The 26918-nt window shown below is 36.7% G+C and overlaps 1 non-coding gene and 1 pseudogene across 1 annotated transcript; both read right to left on the bottom strand.

Annotated features, from left to right (window-relative positions):
- Nucleotides 1-26918, bottom strand: part of LOC118597763 — a 136683-nt pseudogene that overhangs the window by 62352 nt on the left and 47413 nt on the right.
- LOC118569230 lies at nucleotides 2655-2761 on the bottom strand. Its single transcript, XR_004943026.1, has one exon. It is a non-coding gene; the product is annotated as a U6 spliceosomal RNA (small nuclear RNA).

Genomic DNA, 26918 nt, shown 5'->3' with positions numbered 1-26918 from the left:
TTCTGTGAGGATTTTTATTACTTAAATTAGAATGCATGGCAATTAGTGCATTACTTGTCTTAAATGTCTCCTTTCAAATACTAAAGGGCATACCTAAGTGAAGTAATAACATGATTAATTGGAGTACCATTTTAGAGTTCAATCAACAAAAACTCTCAGATCATGTTGGGATTTGTTTTTATAAGTGTGGAAATAAATAAAAGGCCACCACTCACAGCTTATTTTTAACAAGAAATCCAGCTATCATCACTTATATTTGGCAGAGAATCAAAAGCAGTGAAAAGTTGTAGTGAAAAAAAGAGGAAATGTTCAACCTGTTTAGACTTTATGAAATTAACATATATGTACAGAACAAGCCACAGAATAGTATATCTACATTCTGGGCTATTATCTCAGACCACTAGCATTAGAGATTCTAGTCCCAAAGGAAGCAATGTCAAGTATGGACAAATGGATACTGAGAAAAATAATGTTCACTCAGTTGCTCATAACACCAGATTGGCACAATGGTTCACTTGAGATAGTTCTGCAGTTGAGTTTCTATTACTCTTTTCCATAACAAATAATTTGCTGATTACTTCAGGAATTACTTCAAATTAATAGGTTTGTAGCTTTTAATTAATGATTATGCTAACATAAATCAATTTTGACTTTAAGTTAAATGTTCTCAAACTCAGATCAGTAGACTGAGTTGCTACATTTAATCTAAAAGAACTTCCATTCAATGTACATTTGCTCTAAAGTTTTCTCTGTGTATTATCAGTGACCTGAATCTGAATGTGATGGGCAAACTACTGCAGCTTTCCTTAGCCAATCACAAGTGGCCATCTGACCAAACTATATTCCCCTGAGATAGTTGTGAGCCACAGTAGCCAGACTGTCTTCACTTCATTTCTATTTTCTTCATATGATATTATTTTGGCTGGCTACAAATATAATGTACTCATCACATAGACCTTCACATTTGAACATTTGTTTGCAGTTGTTGGCATTTTGGAGGAGTTTTGGAGTGTTGGGATGTGGCTCCTGCCTGTTGTAGGTAAGTCACTCTGGCAGGTCTATCAAGGTTATAAGCTGGTTCTGTTCTCAGTCTGGACCTTTGTTTCCTGCTCTGGGCAGCATGTGAGGAGCCCTAGCACCGATCACATTGCCATAGTCAGGAGGAACTTTCTCATGCCTTCCCCACCATGCTACAGTAAATCCTCTGCCACCAGGGGGCTAAACTAAACCTTGTTTCCTTACATTGTTTCAGCACAGTAATTTCTCACAACAGGAAAAGTAACAAATACACAGAGGAAGACTTTATTAAGAGCTGTGTATTTTTCTTAGTTTAATATAAGGATATAGTTGGTCTTTTTATTTTTTCTACCTTTACAGAGAATTATTGGTGGCAAGGGCAAGTAGAGTTTTAATAAGTAATGGCCTACAGAGTTATGTTTATGGTCCCATAAAATATATGCCTTGGTCACTTGATATAAGACTTTTCACAATCCAGTTCAAACGTACATAAATAAAACAGTTTTTTAGTCTCTAGAGACTGACTATACAATTTAAGGATAGATATTCTTTAATCCACTTGAAAACTGACATGTAATAATTAAGAACACACTCACATCCCATGAAGGGCAAAAGCAAACTGATATTTTTTGAATGTTTAGAAATCTTTCAGACTTTGTTTTCTGGAGATAGCCTACCATTATAAGTTTTAAGAGTTATATTTTTAGCAGATGATTAAAATCCAAAATAGCTTCTGATGTATTTTTAAGATTTTTTTCTCATCAAATTCAGTTTATGATAGTAACCACATTTTTCTACATCATCCATAATAGTTTCCCAGGCAAATTTAGCTAATATCCATTTCCATTGCAATAAAATGCCAGCTACTATAATGTGCATTTCATTACATCAGAAATTTGACTGCTGGTTCTGGGATGAGAAGCATGAAATGGAGACAGTCACAGAAAAAAGTGTTTCTGAGATATATGAGGGGTGGGTGGGTTCCAGATCCCTAGACATAACTTGTAATGAGCTATCCTCTACTTTTGACACTTTGTTCTTCATAGGTGTATGCATATCTGTCAAAATACCTAATCTTGTATGAACATTGTATTGTGTTAGCATCCACACTATTTAATATCAGTTTGATTTCATTACCTATATAAATAACCGGTCACTAGTTATGACCATATCCTGAGGCAATGGTGATTAGGGCCATTTCAAGCTACTAATTTTTGGTGATTGGAAAATTCATCTAATCACAGCTACCTCTCATAAGTTTGTGGTGATCAAATTGTTTTTGACCAATTTTTTTTCTATTTTTCGTTCGCAAATTCAGGGGCTATAAAAGTTTATACTTCACAATGGCCATTTTGAGTTATCCCATAGAATTTAAGATTTGGTCAGGATCATGACCTTAGTTAATATTTCTTGTTGGGTACATGTCCTGTTTTTCTTCCTGTTGCTGTGGTAAACATAATAACTAAAAGTAAACTTGGAAAAGAGAGGTTTTATTTCATCCAACATCTTATAGCTGATCTCTGGGGGAGGGGAGGGCAGGAACTTGAAAAAAAAAAAAGAAAACAATGAGCAAAGTTATTTGCTTGCTCTCACTATGGATCATCCAGGTTTCTTTAAAAAAAAAAAAAGATTTTTTTAAAAATATGGAACGCTTCACAAATTTGTGTGTCATCCTTGCGCAGGGGCCATGCTAATCTTCTCTGTATCATCCCAATTTTAGTATATGTGCTGCCAAAGCGAGCACCAGATTTCTTATACAACTCAAGACTATCTTTCCAAGAATGGCTCTAACCACAGTTGGCTGGGTTCTCCTATGTAATTAGCAGTCAAGAAAAGGCCAAATGGACAAGCCCAGAGGCCACCATGATCTAGGCAGTGCCCCATTTCAGACTCCCTTAGATAACTCTGGGTTGTGTCCACTTGATAGCTGAAGCTGACTAGCGGAGTATATAGTTGGGTTTAGAATTCCTTCAGCTTCTCAATTCTTACCTTTTGCAGATGTATTGTCTTTGTAAAGCCATGGCTGTAGGAATTAATAGGTTATGTAGAACTTCTTTGCTTGTGCACATGTGATGGACATTCTAGCAGTGATGAGAGAAGTCTTTCTTTCAATGTCAATTAGTACACCAGCTATTTATACATATTCCCATTCTCTGAGTTTTCACTATGAGATAAGCTCTCATAAAAGCACTAATTTCTATTATCTGGCATTATTTATATTCAGGCAACTCAGTTATATGGGGATTGTCCAATACACATGGCTTACTGAAGCTTCTAACATGCAGAAGTAAAGTTATATCTTCCTTTTAAGTATATAACTTTTTTTCTTTAAACTTATTAATACTTCCAAAGAACTAGCTTGACGATTTCACTTTATCCCAAGGATCTTCTGCAACAGACATTAATACTACTTGAACCAACTGAGATTATGCATTTCAGCAAGCACATTCAACTCTTATGAAAATTTGTTACTCTAGCTTTTCCACGTACCATTCAAGAGTCCTAGAATCCTGCAACTCCCCTGCTTCACAATTTCTTGCTTATGTTACTAGCTAGAGTAACTTTTCACATGCTTCCTATATTTAATAGTGACTCAATTTTGACAAATCATCTATTACTTGTCTATGAATAGCAACACTAAATTGAAAGTAGAGAGGTTCAAGGAGAAGTAAGCTCTCATTTAGAATATAGACAAAAGGCTAATGACTCCTGTTGTTCAAAAGCATACTGAAACATGCAGAACAAGATCCAAATAAGAGAAGCAAGAAAACAAAATGAGAGTTTATGACAACATGGCATTTGTGTCAGGTACTGTAAAAGAAAACTCTGGGAAAGAAGCTGTGTCTGCAGAGACTGAGTGACCGAACAGAATTTCAGTACTATGAAGAGACTGGGATGTCACAGGTCTAGAGGTAATTACCATATTTTGGGCTATATCTAGCCCTCTGGAACAGCCATTTTTTTTTTTTTTTTGCTGTTTCTGAACTCACATCTTGTGACAAATAGAAATCTTTTGCAATCTATTAGCTTAGCATACCACTAGATTATACCAATGCAAAAACTAAGAATGTCATCAGGTAGCATCTAAGGCCTATAGAAGAATTTCCACCATCTTGCTGAAGTTGCTTCTCAGATGTACCCACCAATGTATTTTAAACTTGCCTGGATTTATGGCTTTCTTGGTGCTCTAAAATGATAGATACAACTTCATGAAACTGTTTCTACATTGGAACATAGAATTTGGGGTAACTAAATCTAGGCTCCCTGGCTATGGTCACACAAAATAGCTCCAAAATAAACGATCTCTTAATCCATCTAAGATAAGAGCTGTGTTTTTTTTTGTGTGTGTATAGTACCACAGTGAAATAACCGTTAATAGTTTTGTTGATTCTGGTGGGGGTCACAAGCAAACAGATTCCCTCATTTGTGTTGTGTGTCTTTGTGCATACCCAGTCTTGTTTGTGTTTAATAGAATGGAAGATGACAGTGTCACAAGTTCTCGTGGATGTATCAGGAAGCCTTTGAAGATGAGGCCTTCAAGTGTACCTCTGTATTCTTCTATGGCTTTTGACCTTGATGTTGAGACAGTTTGAGTAAAGCTTTGGTAGGATTCATCTCAATTTTAGTATCTTTCAAAATCATCTTTCTGTGTTTAGATTTTTTAAATTTTATTATTTCATGTATATGAGTGTTTTGCACACATGTATATATGTGTACCATGTGGAATCATTGGCCAGATCCCCAGATGCTAACTCCTAGATGCTGAGAAACATACAGGATCCTTCTTTATATAATGCACTTGAGGATCAAATATGCCCTAAAACATAGGGAAAAATTGATCCAAAAGTTCCGTTCCTTATAAAACAAACAACAACAACAACAACAAAAACCCACCCCTGTTTGGTCATTCCATAATAGAACTGAAGAAAAAGCACAACTATACTTTTTACAATAATTACACCCTGATACTTGTGTGTGTCTATATATATATGTGTGTGTGTGTGTGTGTGTGTGTGTGTGTGTGTGCATAAATGTGTATCTAGTATGTGTGTGTATATATATATGTATATATTGTGTGTGTGTATATATGTGCATCTATTTTATATATGTGTATCTAGTGTCCATGAATGTCATAAAAAGGCATTAGATTCCATGGCACTGGAATTACACATGGTTGTGAGCTGCCATGTAGGTGCTAGGAATTAAACCCAGGTACTTTGCAAGAGCAATAAATATCCCCTATACTATTTATGTGAAAAATAAATATCCCCCTCTGAATTTGTTTTGCCTCTCTGCTATAGCAAAGGCTGAAATTAATTAGACCAGGACAAGTTTACACACATTTTGGGTCTGTAGGTCAGTAAATTAAGAGTTCATTGAGCTAATCTCAAGATAAGACGTTAACAGGTTTACATTGTGCACTATCTTGAGCTCCTAGAGGCTACAAATATCCCCTGAGATGTGAGTCTCTCCTAGCTTCCAAACACTTCAACTGCATCTCTTTGGTAGTTGTTCTGTTGTCTAATTTCTTCTGTTTTGCTTCCATTTGTAAAACCCTTGTAAGTTTCTTAAGTCCACCAGAAGAACTCAGTTTCCACTCTGTAGTTCAGGGCCAACTGAGAGGAAGTTGAATTTCTTCTGTAAATCTAAGTGCACTTCATTTTGTAACCCAACATGTGTAAAAGGCACTATGGGGGAGAGTGCAGGAACATTTCACTAGGGCATTCCTGTGTTCCTTTCAAACCCTGCTAAGATAATCTCCTAGGAAGGAAGGAGTGCTTTCTCACCACAAGTTTAATGTAAGGAAACAAAACAAAACAAAACAAAATCCTGGGCTTTCCCTGAATAATTGTCTCCTGTTTTGCACGATTGGACCCAGGAAGAGAGGACACACAGAAGTGTCAAGGTGTAATTATTGTAAAAAGTATAGTTGTGCCTTTTCTTCAGTTCTCTTATGGAATGACCAAACAGAGTTTTTTGTTTGTTTGTTTGTTTGTTTTTCTGTTGTTTGTATTATAAGTAAGAAACGGAACTTTTGGATCAATTTTCCCTAGGTTTTAGGGTTTATTTGATCCTCAAGCGCATTATATAAAGAAGGATCCTGTATGTTTTTCAGCATCTAAGAGTTAGCATCTGGGGTTCTGGCCAATGGTTCTGCAAATAATTGTTTTGTTAGTCAGAGAACTCCAAGTCATAGGTTCAACAGCATATTCTCCAAAACATACACTTGAAGCCTCTGTTATAACTGTGATGCTTTTTATGGTGAGCATGTTTTAAACACAGTAATGTGCAACAGGGAAGCCCATGAAAAAATAAAAGTGAAAAGAAAGAGCCTGGCCCACACTGATTCATGGAAGGTTTTCAATAAAATGGAAAGGAGCAACAGAAAAACCAAGGAATGGAACTAAGAGCTACTGCCAAGGAACTCAGTGAGAAAATGCAGAGTGCAGAGTTTTTGCTGATTTTCAGTCTGTAATTGACTTTCTGAGCCAGAAACAGAAAGGCATCCCATCAAAGGCTGGGCTTTCAGCAACTTATGCATGAAATTCTTTTGGTGGATTTGACAGGAAAAAAAAAAAACTATGAAAAAAGTGAAGATCGTTTGATAAAGTATAAATAAAGCCTATTTGAAGGAGGGCATAGTAGCTCCTGCTTTTGGGAAATGGAGGCAGGAGTCCCAGTTGCCAGGCCAGCCAGGGTTGCATAGTGCATATGAAGTTTCCCTCTATTACATGGCTGCTTTACATACTCAAACTAACTAACTAACTAACTAACTAACTAACTAACTAACTAACTAACATACTAAACAGTAACAACACAAAGCTCATTTGTAGTTGGATAAAGCAAGGGAATCGGCCACCATCTCAAGAAGTTTAGTCAGTACAGAATGGGCAAATGTTACTCAGGGATGAAAAAGCTTTGGTTTCAGGTGGTTGTTATTTTGAACCAAACAGGCACATGACATGTATTTGCTGTAGGAAACATGTCTGACTTTCTTAGATTCTCCCTAGCTGGAATGGGTGCAGAAAATAAGGAGGAGTCTGGCAAACACTTAACATCCTGATTGTTTTAGAAATGAAGTTACAATTGTAACCTAATAATTAAAATTCTACAAATTTATGGCCCCATCCATGACTCACTTACCTTTTTGGCAAGCAGGAGTGTTTAATGGGGATATAACACAAATCAATGTCCATTCACCTTTCACATCTCTAATGACGGCACTTCCTCTTGTAATTGTTGTAGAAATGAATAATTGAGTTAGGTTTACTACCTTGTTAGAGGCACAGCAATTGTGGGAGCTTCAATTTGGCCCTTTTCACCTTCTTTCCATCATTCTGGTATCATTTATTTCATCTGAAATTGGAAAGCTTGGTTGTATTGATGAATTATTTTCTATGCCTTTAATCTCACAGACCTCTCCAGAGATCCTAATGTTCTCTGTTTTGTTGCGTTATCAAGCACCCAAGAAAATTTTGAAAATACACATAGTGGTTGCAAAAATAAACTAACATACCTAATTCCATATTTCATCCTTGTAAGACTCCATATCACACTCTATAATATACATGAGAAGGTTTGGTATTTTAACCATGTTTAATATAGTCATCATTAAATCTAAGATTTAATTAGGCAAACTAGCAGATTTTACCACCACTCCTAAAAGATTGTGCACCACACAGTAAATTATGTATCCTAAGTGAACGCACCATTGCCAATGAACCTGTTTTCAGTCTTAAATTTCACTCCAATACACATTGCTTCATATGCAATGGAATAGTGACAGTTACTTTCTCAAAGTTCCAATTTATACACCCTATCTTCTTCAAGGAGATCTTGCTATAATCAGACTCTATTTCTGTCTAAATTGAATTATAAGGATAAGGAAAAAGTCAGCTGTGAGAAGTCCAAGATGAAGTTATAATAAAAAAATATGATAATAATGACAAAGCATGTAAGGGACATTTGGAGGATTGATTCTGCTTACATATTTTGTGGGCTATTTTTTATTTATTGTTTGAGAATGTCATGCATAAATATAATATACTTTGTTCAAATTGCACCCTTTCCTCTCAACTTCCCCCATAACCCACTATCTCATCTTTTTCCTCCCTAACTTCCTGTGAGTTTAAAATCTCACAAGTCCCTTAGTGCTGCCAGCACATGCATTGTTCTGGTCCAGCCATACTTTTATCCTTGTTCATTAACCCTGTGCCAGCAATATTCTTTTTTTGTTTATTTGTTTTTTTTCTAGACAGGGTTTCTCTGTGTTGCTTTGTGCCTTTCTTGGATCTCACTCTGTAGCCCAGGCTGGCCTTGAACTCACAGAGATCCACCTGCCTCTGCCTCCCAAGTGCTGGGATTACAGGCATGTACCAACACCATCCGGCAGCAATATTCTTAATTTAAAATAATTGGCATTTTTCATTGAAGTATCTTAAGGAATTTATTTTTCTTTGAAACATCGTGTCCTAGACTTAGTCTTTATCTCTAACCAGAGTTTTGCTGAAAGGTTTCATCACATATTTTGATTCTAATTGAATTATAATCAATTATGTCATTGATTATGAAATCTAATTAATGAATTCGTATTTTCTATAGACTACCTCTGGTAGGAGGTAACATAAGCACACACTGTTATCACCTACGTTGCTCAGATAACAACTACTATATTGTAACCCTCTGCTAAGACTTTTGACAGCTTCAGGAAATATGATAAACCTCAATATATAGATTTGCCTATCCCCTCAGCAAATAAGTTATCTCTGTTTCTGCCAAAGCCTGAGCAACACACTTTTATATTCTTACTTTGAAATCCTGGTTTCTGGCTTATGCTGGATTTAAGTAACAAGATCTCAGCAGGAACAGACACTGCCTACAAGATTTTAGAAAGTGTAGATTTAGTAAAAAGACTTTAGTAAGCATATAGTAGCATATATAGGTTAAACACAAAATAAAATGTAGTATTCTATGGCCATAAAACCAGAGTTGTAACAATCTTTTGACTAAAAAGGAGAGAAGGCACAGTTCTTAGGATACTATATGTAAAACAAAGATGACTAGACTCCTACACAACTCTAGGGAGGCTACCTAGAAAACGGGACCCTAGGAAAGACCCAGGGATCACCCAATGACAGAGAAATGGATGAGATCTGCATGAACAACCTGGACGACAGTGGGAGTAATGCAGGGCAAGATTTGAGGGAAAGAAAGTTTAGGGGAGCAGGAGATCCCAGCTGGATCAAGAACAGAAAGGGAGAACAAGGAATAACAGACCATGATAAATGAAGACCACATGAGAACAGAAATAGGCAGAGTGCTGGAGAGGTCCCCAGAAATCCAAAATGATATATCCTCTGTAGACTGCTGGCAATGGTCGAGAGAAAGCCTGATCTGACCTAGTCTGGTGATCAGATGACTAAACACCCTAACAGTCATGCTGGAACTCTCATCCATAAACTAATGTAAGTGGATACAGAGATCCTCAGCCAGGCCCCAGGTGGAGCTCCATGTGTCCTATTGGCGAGAAAGAGGAGGGACTGTAAGAGTGTGAATTGTTGAATCCAAGATTGCAAAAAGCACAGGAACAAATAGCCAATCGAATGGAAGCACATGAATTATGAACCAAAGGCTTTGGAGCCCCCAGCTGGATCAAGCCCTCTGGATAAGTGAGACAATTGAATAGCTTGATCTGTTTGGGAGGCACCCAGGCTGTGGGACCGGGACCTGTCCTTAGTGCATCAGCTGGCTGTTTGGAACCTTGGGCTTACACAGGGACACTTTGCTCAGCCTGGAAGGAGGGGACTGGACCTGCCTGTACTGAATCCACCAGGTTTAAATGAATCCCCAGGGGTGCCTTGATCCTGGAGGACATGGGAATGGAGGAGAGGGGCTGGGGGAAGGTGGGGAGGACAGGGGAACCCATAGCTAATGTGTAAAATTAAAACACATAATAACAATAATAATAATAATAATAATAATAATAATATGATGATGATGATGATGAAAGGTAGAAGAATGCTGTAAGCAGTTATATTCCAGTGCTGTGGTATTCAGTCAAGATGTCTATTTAAGCAGAAGTAATGATATGAAGAGAAAGTCAGAGGGCAAATTGGTACAGTCCATCCTCATTCCGTGTTAGACTTCTACCGGAGTTTTGTATTGCTGAATGGAACTAGAAGGAATAAAAATTGAGGCAGCCCAAAGAATCTACTTCCTGGTTCACATCACAAAATTTGAAAGATGCAAATGAATCTGATTGTATCTTGGCAGTTTGTGGTTGCTAGGAGAGTGAAGGTCTTTGAAAATGTGGCTTCTGGTAGGATTCTCATACTCTTGGGCGTAGATCCACACTCATGCAGAGTGTAGGCAGAACCAATTGGACTTAGTGGGTTATCCATTAAGAAGAAGAGGAGTTGGAGGGGGAGGAAGAAGAGAAGGAGGGAGAGGAGGAAGAGGCATAAGACAATGACTTGAATGTGTAAGGAAGATAACATATTTGGGGAGGAAATTGGGAGGAAGATTAAGGAGAGAAATGGTAGGTAATAATATCATGTGCCATTTATATATGTATGTGATTTGGGGATAATAAAAATCCAATAAAATAACTCTAGGGTAAAAATAAAATTAATGTATTACCCAAAAACATACTTATGATAGATTATCCAATACCTCTTTGTAGAGTCCTACAATACTTCAAGGGAGACTAATGACTACTTATGTATTTCTTTCTCTAGCCTATTTGCTGCTCTTTTATTATCCCCTGAGAAAGAATATTGACCCAGCATGTAGGGATATGGCGAAGGATAGAATCAGAGTGGGAAGGAAGTCTCAGTTGGATCAGAAGTTCTGATTAATGGTCCTGCATACCCAAAGCTGTAGGATTTCTACAATACAAGGCAACAGCAGGATAACCAAGAGAAGTCCCAGTGAGAAAACAGCATCGATAGTGTAGCAGAAACCAGAGGCCTCAAACCAGACCAATGACACTTAGCAAAGAACACTTGCAAGTAAAGATAAATGGACAAAAGGGTTTAGTGCATGGCTCACTGCATGACACCATAGCTTGCATGATGAGATTGATTTTTTTATTTTCTTTTTTTCCCTTTTGTCTCTTAAATTTTATTTTATTTTATTTTAGTTTTGGTGGGAGAATGCAAGAGCAAAGGGTGAATATGAAGGGACCAAGAAATGAATGGGATGGAGATGCATGATGTGATAGACACAAAGAATAACTAAAAAGAAGAAAGGAAAAAAGGAAGAGACCTGGTTAAGACTGGGAAGGCATAGAAGGCCTTGAGAGCTTTAAGGACCACTACTACCTCTGATTATATGGACCAGAGCCAAGAGCGCAGTTCGGACTTTGAAATCCAGTGAGTGTGGTGTTTGGATAAGAATGCACACCTGCCATGTTCATATGCTTGAATACTTGGTCTCCAGTTGGTGGAACTCTTTGGGAAAGATTAGGAAGTGTGGTCTGGTTGGAGGGGGGATATCACTGGAGGTGATCATTGAGGTTTCAAAAGCCCAAGTCATTCCAAGTTAGGCCTCTCTGCTTTATGCTTACAGATAAGATGCAGATTCTCAGATACTTCTCTAGTGCCATGCCTGCCTGTTGCCATGCTGCCACCATTATGGTCATGGATTCCAGTCTTTGGAACTGTAATCCCCCAAGTTAAATGTTTTCTTTTATAAATTGATTTGGTCATGATGTTTTATCATGGCAATAGAAGAGTAAGCAAGATAGTGAGACAGTTCAAAAGAGAATGAGGGGCTTTGGGGTACATAAGTATGAGGTAACTGAAGCCAGTTAGCACAGGACTGAGGATATTTTAGGAATGCACAGGACACTTGTGTCATTAAGTGCTGTGTTACAAAAGGCAATGCGATCAATCCTGTATATGCAGCCAAGCAAATATATCAACCTCCTCATTGATGAAGGAAGGAACTGTAAGCAGAGATAGGAGAATTCTCAAACTTTCAGTTCAGCTGTAACTTGAGCTACTTGAGTGAGTATACTGCCTTCAAAGATTTATTTTTAATTATGTTTATGTGCCAGCATGTGTAAGTGAATGTAGGTGCCAGGAAAGGCTGGAAGAGGGTGGCAAGGCTCTAGGAACTGGGGTTTTGGGGGGTTGTGACCTGGTCAATGCAGGTGCTGGGAAACAAACCTAGGCTCTTTTCTAGAGCAGCCTGTACTTTTTAAAAAAAAATCATTTAAAAAAAAGTTTTTGTTCATTTTACATACCTATTGCAGTTCCCCCTCCCTCCGCTTCTCCGGAGCCTCAACACACCTTCTCCAGTCCTACCCCTCTTCCACTCTTCAGAGAGGGTAAGGCTGTACTGTTAACCACTAAGAAATCTCGCCAGGCCTAAATGAATGCTTTTTATGCAGTTACATAAATGGGCACATAAATTGGTGAATATATAGGTGTAGAGACACACATTATATACATGGAGGTAAATATACATGGAAATAATAAATTAATGAAAACAGTATGGAAAGAAAATTTTCACTTTCAGGGAAAATATCATTAGTATATTTAGAATAAAAGGAAACTAGTAAAGCCCCTAGTTAGTAGCTATTCTGGTAATAATAAACTCATCAGGTCCATCCAGGGATTTCACTCAGTGGCTAGAATTATCTCCCACATACTTCTAATTAATAACAAATGCAAGTATGGTACAGGTCAAGGAGCCTGTTGATGGTAACTGCTACACCTTCAGCTTTTGTGGTACTGTGAACAAAAATGTATAACCTAAATGTAATTGTGAGGAAACACCAGAGACATAGAGGTTGAAGTATACCATGCTCCAAATGATTTGTACTTTTCAAGTAAAATCAGGCTTATAAGTAAAACAAAGACTGAGGACCTACCTCTGATTAAAAAGAGTATAATTAAGAATAACACACAAATGAACTGTATAGAGCCAAAAAGGAAAAATAAATTTTAAAGAAATCACTGAGTCATATTTTTTAATAATTGGACATATTTCAGCTTTCCATTAGTTCTTAAGAATCAGTAAATGTCAGTTATTTACATGCATCCATGCATACATACTTATATACATACACAGAATAAAATGAGAGGGATATACAGAAAAAAAGAGAGGAAGAAAAAATATAACATAAAAAGAGGAAATACATGCTTAAAAGCTTGAATTGATGCTGTGTGAAAATTCTTTGCCCTGAATTTGGAAATTTTGGTAAATCATTAGTGATTCCACTAAAATCAGGAAAAAGCAAGGCTGTCTGCTCTCCCCATATTTATTCAATATAGTACTTGAAGTTCTAGCTAGAGCAATAAGACAACAAAAGGAGATCAAGGGGATAGAAACTGGAAAGGAAGAAGTCAAACTTTCACTACTTGCAGATGATATGATAGTGTACATAAGTAACCTCAAAAATTCTACCAGGGAACTCCTACAGCTGATAAACACCTTCAGTAATGTGACAGGATACAAGATTAACTCAACAAAATCAGTAGCCCTCCCATATACAAATGATAAATGGGCTGAGAAAGAAATCAGAGAAACATCACCCTTTATAATAGCCACAAATAATACAAAATACCTTGGGGTAACTCTAAGCAAGTGAAAGACTTGTATGACAAGAACTTTAAGTCTCTGAAGAAAGAAACTGAAGAAGATATCAGAGATGGAACGATCTCCCATGCTCATGGATAGGTAGGATTAACATGTTAAAAATGGCACTCTTACCAAAAGTAATCTATAAATTCAATGCAATCACCATTGAAATCCCAACACAATTCTTCACAAACCTGGAATGAACAATACTCCCCTTCATTTGGAAAAACAGAAAACCCAGGGTAGCTAAAAGAATCCTGTAAAACAAAGCCACCTCTGGAGGTATAACCATCCATGACCTCAATCTCTATTATAGAGCTATAGTAATAAAACCAGCTTGGTATTGGTATAAAAACTGACATATGGACCAATGGAATCAAGTTGAAGACTCTGACATTACCCCCACACACCTATGAACACCTGATTTTTGACAAAGAAGCCAAAACTTTACAATGGAAAAAAGAAAGCATCTTCAACAAATGGTGCTGGCATAACTGGATGTCAACATGTAGAAGATTGCAAAAAAAAAAAAAATCTGTATCTGTCACCATGCACAAAACTCATGGCTTACTGGTACTTTTACTTCTTCTGGTGGCAGGTAACAGAATCTCCCTTGCTCTGTCTTCTTCCTTCCTCTCTCTCTCTCTTAAGAACGACCCACCTAACTTTATTCTGCCTTACCATTGACCAAACAGCTTTATTGGTCAATCAATCAGAGCAACATGTTTTTACAGCATGCAGAATGACATCACCCATCAGACTATAGAGCTAAATGGAGAATTCTCAAAGGAAGAATTTCAAATGACCAAAAGGCATTTAAGGAAATACTCAGCATCCTTAGTCATCAGGGAACTGCAAATCAAAACAACTCTGGGATACCATCTTACACCCTTCAGAATGGCTAAGATCAAAAGCACTGCAGATAGCTTATGTTCTAGAGCATGCGGAGCAAGGGAAACACTCCTCCACTGTTGTAAAAGTGCAAATTTGTACAGCCACTTTGGAAATCAGTGTGGCAGTTTCTCAGAAAATTGGGAATCAGTCTTCCTCAAGACCCAGCTAAACCACTCTTAGGCATATATCCAAGGAATGCTCAATCATACCACAGGGACACCTGCTCAACTATGTTCATAGCAGCATCATTTGTAATAGCCAAAACCTGGAAACTGCCTAGATGCCCCTCAACTGAAGAATGAATTAAGAAAATGTGGTAAATATGCACAATGGAGTACTACTTAGCAGAGAAAAACAACGACATCATGAAATTTTCAGGCAAATGGATGGAACTAGAAAATATCATCCTGAGTGAGGTAATACAGACTCAGAAGGAAAGCAAATACTTAAAAAAGTAAGAACCTTTTTTTGGGAAATGGAAAGTGATTGGCAGACAATCTCTATCACTATTTATGTATCAGTGATGCATGTTGCAATGCACAACTTGCTGAGCATTTTAATAACCATTTTTGTCATCTTTTTATCTAAAATGTCTTATAATAACTTTTTAAGACTTTACAAAATTTCTGGAATTATAAAAGAAGGACAGTGGCATTGAATGACTTGACTTTTATCACTTTTTTCCAGGGATTTATTTATCTATTAATTAATTATTGATTGATTGATTGATTAATTAATTAATTTTATCTTCCAGTGAGATGGAGGAAAAAGGAGAGTTAGTAGTAATTGATCCATCTACTCAGGAGCACAGCCATCCTTGATAGTGACAGTGATTTCAAAACAAACAACAAACAAAAACGTGTTCACATAGACAACAAGCAGAAATGCAGCAATATATAAGAACAACTGAGGAAAATCTTCAAGAGTAAGGCTTGACTTGAAGCAGTTGTGGTATGTCCTTATCAATCAGAACAGTCAAGGGGCTGGATTTTGATCTTGTGGCAGCTAAATAATAGTCCATTGTGTACATGCCACATTTTATTTCTCCGTCACCAGTTGATGGACACTTTGGCTGTTTCCATTTCTTCATAGTTGTGAAAAGGGCTGCAGAATCCTGGATAGTGTATATGTCTTTTTGGAGCACTAGCTTGATTTCTTTGGGATGTATACCCCATCATAGAACTGATGCAGTAGATGGTAGTTCTATTTTCAATTTTTAAGTATTTTCACACAGTGTCTGAGATTTTAAAAGTCATTTCTGAAAGATCTGGGCTGGTGCCAGGCACACAGTGAGTAAGCACTAATGCCCTCACCAGAAGACAGGATAAGATCAGATTATTTCATCCGTCTCTTGTCAGTGCTAGATGATGTTTCTCAAAGTGCTTTTTCAGATTTTCTTGTCTGCCTAGAGTTTTATCAGATAAGAAAGTCTGCTGCCCACTAAACCGCCATTTATGTTTACCTTGGCTCTTGGCTATCTTGCCCTATAGCAATGAGGTCACAATCCTGTTTTCAAATAAACCTTGGATTGTGAATTGGCTTTTATTATGCAGGAAAACTTGAACTTTATCACTTCCTTCCAGTCCTTCTAGTGGTTTATTTATTTCTCCCACTTTTATTTTCTAATGAACCTCAAAAAAAATGTTTTAGGTCAGTCCTCTCAAGAGCACAGCCGTCCTCAAACCACAGTGGAGGAACATTATACTCAATTTTGGCTTTAGATATTCCCAGAAGGACAGTCCACATATTCCTTTCCAGAGAGGAATTACTCATGTGCTTCAACTTCTATTGCGATCTTTGATGTAGTTCAAATCATCGGAACGATAGGGATCAAAGTGAAAGATGGAGTTTGCCCAGTGTTGCCCGACACTCACTCACCACCAAATTGACAGTAATAGATTGTGACCAGGTCTTTCAGAGTTCCCTGCAAAGAATTATGAGTCCTTCCTGTCCTTGGCTGTGAAGTAGCCTGCCTACATAGAATTTGATGTTCGCTAGTTTTTATACCATCATTTAAAAGTACCTTGCTCTTGTCTCACCTATGGTTCTCATTAGCATTTCCATTTTTTAAAGTGACCAAAAAATTAAATGACTGAAATTCATCCAGACAATTGAAATGTATGCTAAAGGGAAAAATCAACAACAACAACAACTTGTATTTAAGGTAGTGATTCCATCATAGAACACAAAGAAAGCAAGTTGAAACTTGACATTCTTTGAGCATTTTAATACCAGGTTTGTTAATCTGTTTTTAGTGTTTGTATATTTTATGTATAGTAAAGACCAAATGTTTCCATAGAGTTTATAGATGAGGAACACACAAGTAGGATTGGACATAAAACACTTACTCTTGCAATTATTTAAATTTTGCCACATCTGGCTTTTAGTCACTGCATTTGAACTGCTGAAATTCAATCCCTGAACAGACTAAAGAGAGCTAATTTATTTAGACATACATTTGCATATTTGTAATGCCCAAATAAATTACAATGTACATATATTAATATACATTGTTGTTTTTCAGAATTATGAATGGGGATGCTAATTTGCATAGCTGAATTATAGTAAAAGAGATTACATTATGATATAATTATTTTTACTACTGCCTTTAGTTCATGTAAGCACAAGCAATTAATATTGTGGAAAATTAATAGTCCTAAGGTTTTTAACATTTTTATGTCCATAAAAACATCAATTTAGTGAAAATTAAATAAAAAAGTTTGTTTTGTAATACTTCCTTAATTTTAACTCACCTTTATCATATTTTAATTTATAAATGTTGACCAATCATATTACACTTAATGTATAATTCTATATTAGATGCTCACAAATTCATAAACACCTGTTTGTAATTGTGTCTTAGAAAGGTTAATTTATGTCAGGTGGTGGTGGCACACACCTTTAATCTTAGCACTTGGGAGGCAGAGACAGGCAGATCTGAGTTTGAGGCCAGCCTCTAAAGTTACACAGAGAAATTCTTTCTTGGAAAAACAACAAAAAAAAGTTAATTTATAAAAATACATACAACAATATGTATAGCTAACCATTCTTTTTTTTTATATTTTTCAAGAGCACAATATAGATTTATCTATCACACATTCTTCATGCTTATATGTATTGGCATATTTAACAATCTACATAGGTTTGTATATGTGAAATATCAAGAATTACTTCCAAATCACTAAATAAGAATAAGTAAGTGTAGTTTTTCTAAGAAATATTGGGTAACAAAAAAATAGAACTTTGATGTTTTATGAATATCTAAAGAAAGACTGTAAGTATGTTGCCATATATATGAAGCTTACTTTGAACATAACTATAATTTTAGTTTTATTTGGAAACTGGAGAACTCAGCTGCTCATAAGGAAGTTATCCTGCAATAGATTGGGAAGAAGGCAGACACCAGAATAATGAAATTCGAAGAAAACAAACTGCATTTGCATCCTATGTCAGCAGCACTTATTGTTTGGAAAGAAGATTTGCACATTGTGAAATGCCAAGACCAAAGAGCAAAAACATAAACAGAAGATAGGGGCACTGGCCTGTGAGAGCCAGGTTAAATATGAAGAAAGCACAAAAGCACAGCGTACCAGCAAAGGGAGCAAGGCCCAGACATTTGAGAGGTTATGCCAAAGTTGCGACCTTGGCAGCTACAAAAAGCGAGACTCTAAAGCAATATACCTAGAAGTGTCTCAGGTGGCCTCTGAGGGCAATGCAGGGGAAGAGATCAGCAATAGAGTTCCTATAATGAAGTCCCCAGAGATGCAGAAATTGAAAGAGAAATAGAGAACATCCTACAAGAAAGAGAAATTACTTCTAAAGTTGTATTTACAATTCTCTGCTAAACAAAACAAAACAAAAAAACCCCCAAAACAAAACATGAAACATTTCTACTAAAAAACACTTTCAAATATAAGGCCAGACCTGGCATTATAGGTGATTTTTATGACTGGTCCACTGTTGATGAATGCAGACATAATTAGATAGAATGATTATAGTACCTTAAACAAATGCTCATCGCCTTTCTTCCAAAGTTGATTTTATTTTTTAAGATAAAATAAATTAAAATAGACCTTGTTAAAAAAAAAAAAAAACCTCTGTTTTTATGATATACTTACATGTCATAAAATTGTTTTTTTATTATATTTAGAATTTTATGTTTGTTGCTATCTTAGAGTTTTCTTGTGGGGAATATTGTCCAGATAACAGGTTTTTACATTGTGATCTCTCCAATGCTATCTGCCCTCTGTCCACCATTCTATAATCTCTCTGCTTTTATTAAGAGAGATCACAGCTCAGGTTTGGTGATATTTTATTTGTACTGAAATGTGATTTTATTTGTATATTAATAAATAAAGTTTGCCTGAAGATCAAAGGTCACAGCTAGCCAGGAAGAAAAGTGGTAGCACAAGCCTTTAACCCGATCACGTGGCAGGCAGAGTTTCTGTGTGGTCAAGGACACAGCCAAGCGTGGTGAGACTAGCCTTTAATCCCAGTACCAATCATATAGAGACCTGGAGGTGTGTGTATAGAGAGGCAGAGATGGGGAAGTCATGTGGTTGGGTTTAGAGCCAATGAGAAGGCAGAAAAGTAAGGCAATACAAACACAAGTCAGGCAGGAAGAAACTCTCTCTGGGGAATTGATGACCACAAGGTGGTAAGAGAAGGTAGTAGTGAGTCTCTGATCTCTTTGGCTATTTACCTCTGTATTTGGCTCTGTGTTTCTTATTTACTAAGATTGTTTAGAATTTCATCTACATTCATGGCTGTCTGTATCTTTTTACCTTATTTAAAAATTTGTTTTAGATCATAAGGAAAATGTTTCTAACATAATTATTTTTGATAATTGCTCATACAATTTATTTTGAAAATCTCAATAATTAAACTCTTGTCACTTGATTTCAGTGATTTACTTCATAATATCCCTGACATATATTTGCTCATGTTTTCTATGCAAACAATGTGAAGGGATCACTTACTATAGCTGAAATAGTGAGTGTCAGCTCTTAGAATCCCTAATTACTAGAATCGTCTCTATTTGTGTGTGTGTGTGTGTGTGTGTGTGTGTGTGTGTGTGTGTGTGTGTGTGTGTGTGTGTGTGTTTTGTTTTTTGTTTTTAAAGACAGGGTTTCTCCGGATCTTACTGTCTAGACTAGCCTGGCCTGGAACTCACAGAGATCTGTTTGGCTTTGCCTCCTGAGTGCTGGGATTAACATTTAAGATTAGCCATTACCCAAAGGACATTAGGATAAAGGATGTAAACAAGTCAATTGTAGTCGCTGCCTTCACAGAGATCAACATTTAGGGAAGAATGGACAATTAAACACAGAGAAATAACTGTATCCCAAATGTGGTCAGGGATCTTCATGACCTCTAAGGTTCACTTGAATTGAAGCACATTCTATGCCTCATGGTGTCATCCAGAATTTTTTTCTAGGTTGTTGGACATTGCTTGAGCCTTGATGACACAGGCTGTCCCCTAATGGAGCTCCTGATGACAACTACTATATGCTTGGTTCCCCAAAGAAAGAAAAGGGAAAGTAAAAGAAGAAGGAAAAGAGGAAAAAAGGAATAAGAAAGAGAGAGAGGGAGGGAGGGAGGGAGGGAGGGAGGGAGGGAAACAAGCACACATGATGGAACAGACATATTAATTTCCAGTAAATCACTTAAAGATTTTTAAAAAATGAAACTAGGCTTAAAGACTCTGAAGAATTTGAACACCAGCCTATTCTCACATAGCAGACAGACTACATACCTCTAACTCACTTTTGTGGGCTTTTATTTTCTCAAAAATCTCTAACCTTCATTTTGTTTCCTTGAATTTTTTTGTCATCTTAACCACAGATAAAAAATTAATTTAAAAAACATCTTTATATTAATGATCAATTTATATTAATGTATTCTGTGATAGGTCACTCACACTATAGGATCCAGAAATTGGTAATGAATTCATTTCACCATTTATCATCTTCAAATCACTGTGGCTGCTCTCATTGGTGTTTCTCAAAGACTCTACATGCTTCCTGTCCCTGGCTACCGAGATCATCTTTGGGTCTTTCTCTTGCTCTTTGTCCTTTCTCTTCACATACTCCTTCAATTGTTTTCTTTCTATTAACTCTCAACACATCTTGGGGTCATCATTAAAAAGGAACATCAATTAAGTAACTGCTTTTTATCAAGTTGGGTCTGTAGGGCATTTCTGTGAGGGTTTATTTTGATTGCTAATTGATATAGGAAGACCCAGGCCTCTGTAGGTGGGACTAGTTCATTGGTATATGTTCCTGGGTTACTTAAGGATACCAGCTGAGCCTAACCTGGAGCCTGAGTGCCACAGCAAGCAACATCCCTCCATGGTTTCTGCTTCGAGCTCCCACTTGACTTTGTTCCCTGACTTTCCTCAGCGATGGATTGTGACTTAATTGTAAGCTAAAGAAGCCCTTTACTCTGATCAGTTAGTTGCTTTTGGTCATGATGTTTACCACAGCAAGAGAATCAGAACTAGAATAATTGTGAAAGGAAACTCCCATCCTTGACTAACAAAAACAATGTACGTGTTATCTTTAAATATTTGGTTCAGCCACACCCTAAGGACAACCCATTATCCTAAAGTAGCTTACATCTCTCCCTTTACCACACAAAACAAAACAAAGCATTCCCTCAGCTAACACTGAAGACATTTATTAAAATAATAAAATTTAACCTTACACCCATATATTGCACACTATTAAAATTGCTATAAACTCAGTGAATGAGAATCAACGTGCCATATATACTTGTTAAAATATGTAGCTATTATGTATTGCATGCAGAGAACTATACCTTTGTGCTCTCCAATCTCACATTTATAGGCTGAGTTCCTAATCCCAGGAGTAATGGTATGAGGATTTAAGGCCTTTAATAGATAATGTCCCAATATTAGTACACTTCTGAATGGGATCCTGAGAGGTCTCAAATGTTTACAAGCGGTTTATGTTGTTGTTGTTGTTGTTTGGTTGGTTTTCTTTTTTTTTATGCTATGAGATACTTCAGGAAATTAACACTTTGCAAAACACAACCCAAACAAGTCAAGGCCTTGTCCTTTGATCCCTTATGCTCCAAACTGTGAAAACTAAAATTCAGTTTGTTATAAGCCATCTGGGTGTGTAGTATTTTGTAATACCAACCATAGCAATTAAGGCAGGGTCCTATGTGGTTTCCATGCTTGATGTGCTGCATCTACCTTGTGAATATTCAGGATTAACTTAGCATGGGTTGTTCTGTGAAATCTTTGCAGACCCCTAATGATCTCTCTTTAATTGCTCATTCTTCTCAACCATTTAAAATGAAACAAGCTCATTAGTCTAGAGATTACAGAGTATTTGCAATCCACAAGGATGACCCCAGCTAAGACTCCTGGCAATAGGAGAGAGGGTGCCTGAACTGGCCTTCTCCTGTAGTCAGATTGGTAACTACTCTAATTGTCATCAGAGAGCCTTTGTCCACTAACTGATGGAAGCAGATGCAGAGATCCACAGTCAAATATTGGGTCAAGCTCCCGGAGTCCTCCTGAAGAAAGGGAGAAAGAACTGTACTATCCAGGGGAAGTCAAAGTCATGACTGGGAAACCCACCAAGACAGCTGACCAGTGCAACTGGGAGCACATGGACTCTGGACCAACAGTTAGGGCGCCTGCAGAAGACCAGCTTAGGCCCTCTGCATGTGTATGACAGCTGTGTAACTTGGTCTGTGAGGCTCCTAACAGTGAGATCAGAACTTGTCCCTGGGCTTAATTGGCTTTTGTAAATCCCCATTACCTGCCCAGCCTTGAACAGGGGAGGAGCTCGGTCCTGCCTCAACTTGATGTTTAATTCCATGGGAAGCCTACCCCTTTCTGAATGGAGATGGAGGAGGAATGAAAGGGTAGATGGGAGTCTCAGGAGGGAACTGGAGGAAAAGAAGGAGGAGAAACTGTGGTCAGTATTTTATTTTAAAAAATAAATAATAAATTTAATAAATTTTAAAAATGTCAATTAAATAAAATAAAACCCAACAAACAAACAAAAAGAAATATACAACATGAAGAAAATAATGTTTTATTGTTACTTATTTTTTAGACCATTAGCATTTGATTTTACCCTAGGTTTCTGGGCTATCTAATCTCTGGTTCTTGTTCACCCAGTGTCAGGTATGGGTTCCATCTCATGGAGGGGCCCTTAAGTAAAATCAGACAACCCTTGGCTACTATCACAACGTTTGTTCTACCATACCCTTAGCATAATATGCAGGCAGGACAGGTTGTAGTTCAAAGGTTTTATGGCTGGGTTGCTATTTATTTTTCTCTTTCGGTAGCTTGCAGAGTACCTTTCGAATGTCATAGACTTTTTGTTTTTTTTTTTTAAAGGAAATTAATAAAAAGAAACAAATTGTGATTAGATTCAGCAAACAATGCTTGAAGTCCTTATGAAGAATTGAGAATTTTATGAGATTTGAAATTTTGTTTTTAATGTTTCTACAGGACAGAGATAAAATAATTGGAGAATCAGTAATAATGTGAAGACTACTTTTAATCAACTTTTTTTTACCATCTCTAAGACAAGAATAAGATTATCACTAGAATAAAAATAATGACTTTATAAGCAAAGGTATCAGCTATATAGGTAGAATGGATAGTCAGCAATACAGTTCAAGACTATAATGTTTGAAAATGAGATCAACAAATAGATGTATCCATTTTTCTTTTGTGTCCATAAATGTTTGCTTTCAAATATGTAACTGGTCAGAAAAAGCTTAGTTTCAGCTTAGCATAGTGAAGTGAATCATAATTTTTCATATGAACACATTTATTTAGATTTCATACATGGCTCTAATATTAGCTTTGGATTTCATCATTTATGTATAAAATCTACAATGTCTAGTATTCATTTCTTCATTTCTAGAAGAATTAATAAATTAGGTCAATTCTTTTTTGTTTGCTTTGTAAATAAGTCATTTTCTTGTCAGGTTGTTAATAAAATGATAGTGGGGAATTTATTTCCTTCCAGTTTACTGACAACATAAATATAGATTTAACTCATGTGATTCATCACTCAAATTACTTAGAGTATGCTAACAAGTGGCAGAATAATTAACAAAGAATGCATTCACGGGCTTGTATTTGTTACTTGACACCATTTTCTAAAATGATTGAAGGAACACAACATAGATATAAACAACTGATATAAACTGATACAAAAAACTCTTTGTTAAGGCCCAAGTATATTGGAATATGTATTTATTTGTTGCATAAAGAATTTATACTATTATAATTAAAGTGATAAAAATTGACAAGAAATGTAACTCAGCTGAATTTACAATGCCATTGAATCATCACCATCATCATTATTAGGGTGTCTGTGTGTGTGTGTGTGTGTGTGTGTGTGTGTGTAAAAATGAGAGTGGGGGTGGAGTCAGGAGGGAGAAAGGAACAGTGGGAGGCATCTTACAATGAAGCCCTGTCAGGACTGGAACTCACTATGTAGACCAGGCTAGCCTTCAAGTCATGGGATTATCTGCCTGCTTGTGACTACTTCATGTTGTGATTGAAGGCATGGACCACCATGTACAGCACATGAATTATCACTTTTTATTTAATGTGTTTTTGTCAAGATTAAGTTTGTATGTCGAATATGGTAAGTTCTTGGTAGGAAGTGAAATAATTATTAATTTAAATTGTCTTTATATTGTGATTATTGTAAGCAGTAACAATGACTTGAATGTTATGGTATGGCAGCATAGATAAAAATACTAAAATTTATAAAAAAGCATGCATATGATTTATTAATTTTCAATGATCATGGTTTGTTTTTAATACAGTTTTAATTTTTGTCTAAAATTACAAAATGAATAATACTCAATTTATATATATTTGTGGTGTGATGAAATGGAAATCAAAATTTTGAAGATGTTAAAAAATTTCAAATATACATGAAATGAAGTGAGTACTTTTTCAAGGAAGAAATAATAAAGTTACAAAACATTATAGAAAAGTACTTTGTTTTTTGATACCAAATACTCTGTAGATGCCTTTATGTCTATAGTGACATTTTTGTAATGCTAAAATATTTTACCTTGAAAATAAGCAAAGAATTCATAGGATTCTGTGTCTTAGTAAGGGTAATGTAAGATTTTTTAGTTGTTTGGAAGGAAAGCTCACCATAGTTGTGTGGATTTCTGTCTGGGTCTTGAATTCCATTGATCAATGTGTCTGTTCTTATGACAATACCATGCAGTTTTTATTGCTATAGCTCTGTAGTATAACTTGAAATCAGTGATGGTAATGCGTTCAGCAGTTCTTTGATTGTTCAATATTTTTTTAAGTATCCTGTTTGATTTTTTTTCCATATGAAGTTGAGAATTGTCCTGTCAAGATCTGTAAATAATTGTGTTGGAATTTTGAATATTGCATTGACTCTGTAGACTGCTCTTGATTAGATGGCCATTTTTACTGTTAATCCTATCAATCTATGAGCATGTGAGATCTTTCTACCTTCTGTTATCTTCTTTGACTTCTTTCTTCAAAACTTGAAGTTTTTCTCATTCAAGTTTTTCACTTGTTTGGTTAGAGTTACCCCATTTATATTTTATATTATTTGAGGCTATTATGTAAAGTGTTATTTCTCTGATTTCTTTCTCAGTCAACTTGTCATTTGTTTATAGGAGGGCTACTGATATTTCTGAGTTAATCTTGTATCCAGATACTTGGCTGAAAGTGTTTATCAGCTATAGGAGTTCCCTGGTAGATTTTTTTTTGGGTCACTTATATATACTATCATGTCATCTGCAAATAATGATACTTTGACTTCTTCCTTTCCAATTTATATTCCCCTGATCTTCCTCAGTTCTCTTATTACTCTAGCTGACATTTCAAGTACTATATTTAATAGATATGGAGGGAGTGTACAATGTAGTCTTGTTTCTGATTTTAGTAGAATTGCATTGAATATATATCTATATCTTATCTATCTATCTGTGTGTGTGTGTGTGTGTGTGTGTGTGTGTGTGTGTGTGTGTATCCAATTATTTTGATGTTGGCTATAATCTTGCTACAATTGTTCTTTTTTATGATTAGGTATATTTCTAGTATCCCTAAAATCTTTAGTGTTGTGCCATGTTCTGTGTATTATTTGTGTTGCTCTGATTGGTTAATAAATAAAACACTGATTGGCCAGTAACCAGGTAGAAAGTATAGGCAGGACAAACAGAGAGGAGAATTCTGGGAAGTGGAAGGCTGAGGCAGAGAGATGCTGCCAGCCACTGTCATGACAAGTGAGATATAAGTTACCTGTAAGCCATGAGCCATGTGGCAAAGTATAGATTTATAGAAATGGATTAATTTAAGATAGAAGAAGTAGATAATAAGAAGCCTGCCACTGCCATACAATTTGTAAGCAATATAAGTCTCTGTGGGTTTACTTGGTTGGGTCTGAGAAGCTGTGGGGCTGTCAGGAGATGAGATTTGTCCTGACTGAGCCAGGCAAGATCAGAAAAACTCCAGCCACACTTTAGTAATTTTATCATAAGTAGTATTGAATTTCATCAATGGTTTTTTAGTATCTAAATAGATTATCATGTGTTATTTCTTTCAGTTTATTTACATGTTAAATGTATTTTTTTCTTTTTATAAAACTTACTATATTTGTGTTTTAATTTTACACATCAGCCATGGGTTCCCCTGTCCTCCCTCCTCCCGCCCCCACACCCACCTTCCCCCCAGTCCCTCCCCTCCATTCCCATCTCCTCCAGGGCCAAGACTCCCCTGAGGATTCATTTAAACCTGGTGGATTCAGTACAGGCAGGTCCAGTCCCCTCCTTCCAGGCTGAGCAAAGTGTCCCTGTGTAAGCCCAAGGTTCTAAACAGCCAGCTCATGCACTAAGGACAGGTCCGGGTCCCACTGCCTAGATGCCTCCCAAACAGTTCAAGCTATTCAATTGTCTCACTTATCCAGAGGGCCTGATCCAGCTGGGGGCTCCAAAGCCTTTGGTTCATTATTCATGTGCTTCCATTCATTTGGCTATTTGTCCCTGTGCCTCTCCAATCTTGGTCTCAACAATTCACACTCTTACAGTCCCTCCTCTTTCTTGACAACTGGACTCCTGGAGCTCCACCTGGGGACTGGCTGAGGATCTCTGCATCCACTTCCATCAGTTATTGGATGAGAGTTTCAACACGACCGTTTTAGGGTGTTTGGCCATCTGATCACCAGAGTAGGTCAGATCAGGCTTTCTCTCGACCATTGCCAGTAGTCTACAGTGGATGTATCATTGTGGATTTCTGGGGACCTCTCCAGCACTCTGCCTATTCCTGTTCTCATGTGGTCATCATTTATCATGGTCTGTTATTCCTTGTTCTCCCTTTCTGTTCTTGATCCAGCTGGGATCTCCTGTTCCCCTAAGCTTTCTAT

This window comes from Onychomys torridus, chromosome 17, assembly GCF_903995425.1.
Source record: "Onychomys torridus chromosome 17, mOncTor1.1, whole genome shotgun sequence".
In the NCBI taxonomy this organism is placed as follows: Eukaryota; Metazoa; Chordata; class Mammalia; order Rodentia; family Cricetidae; genus Onychomys; species Onychomys torridus.
The sequence above is the reverse complement of the archived record's forward strand: the minus strand, read 5'-3'. Positions and strand labels throughout refer to the sequence as shown.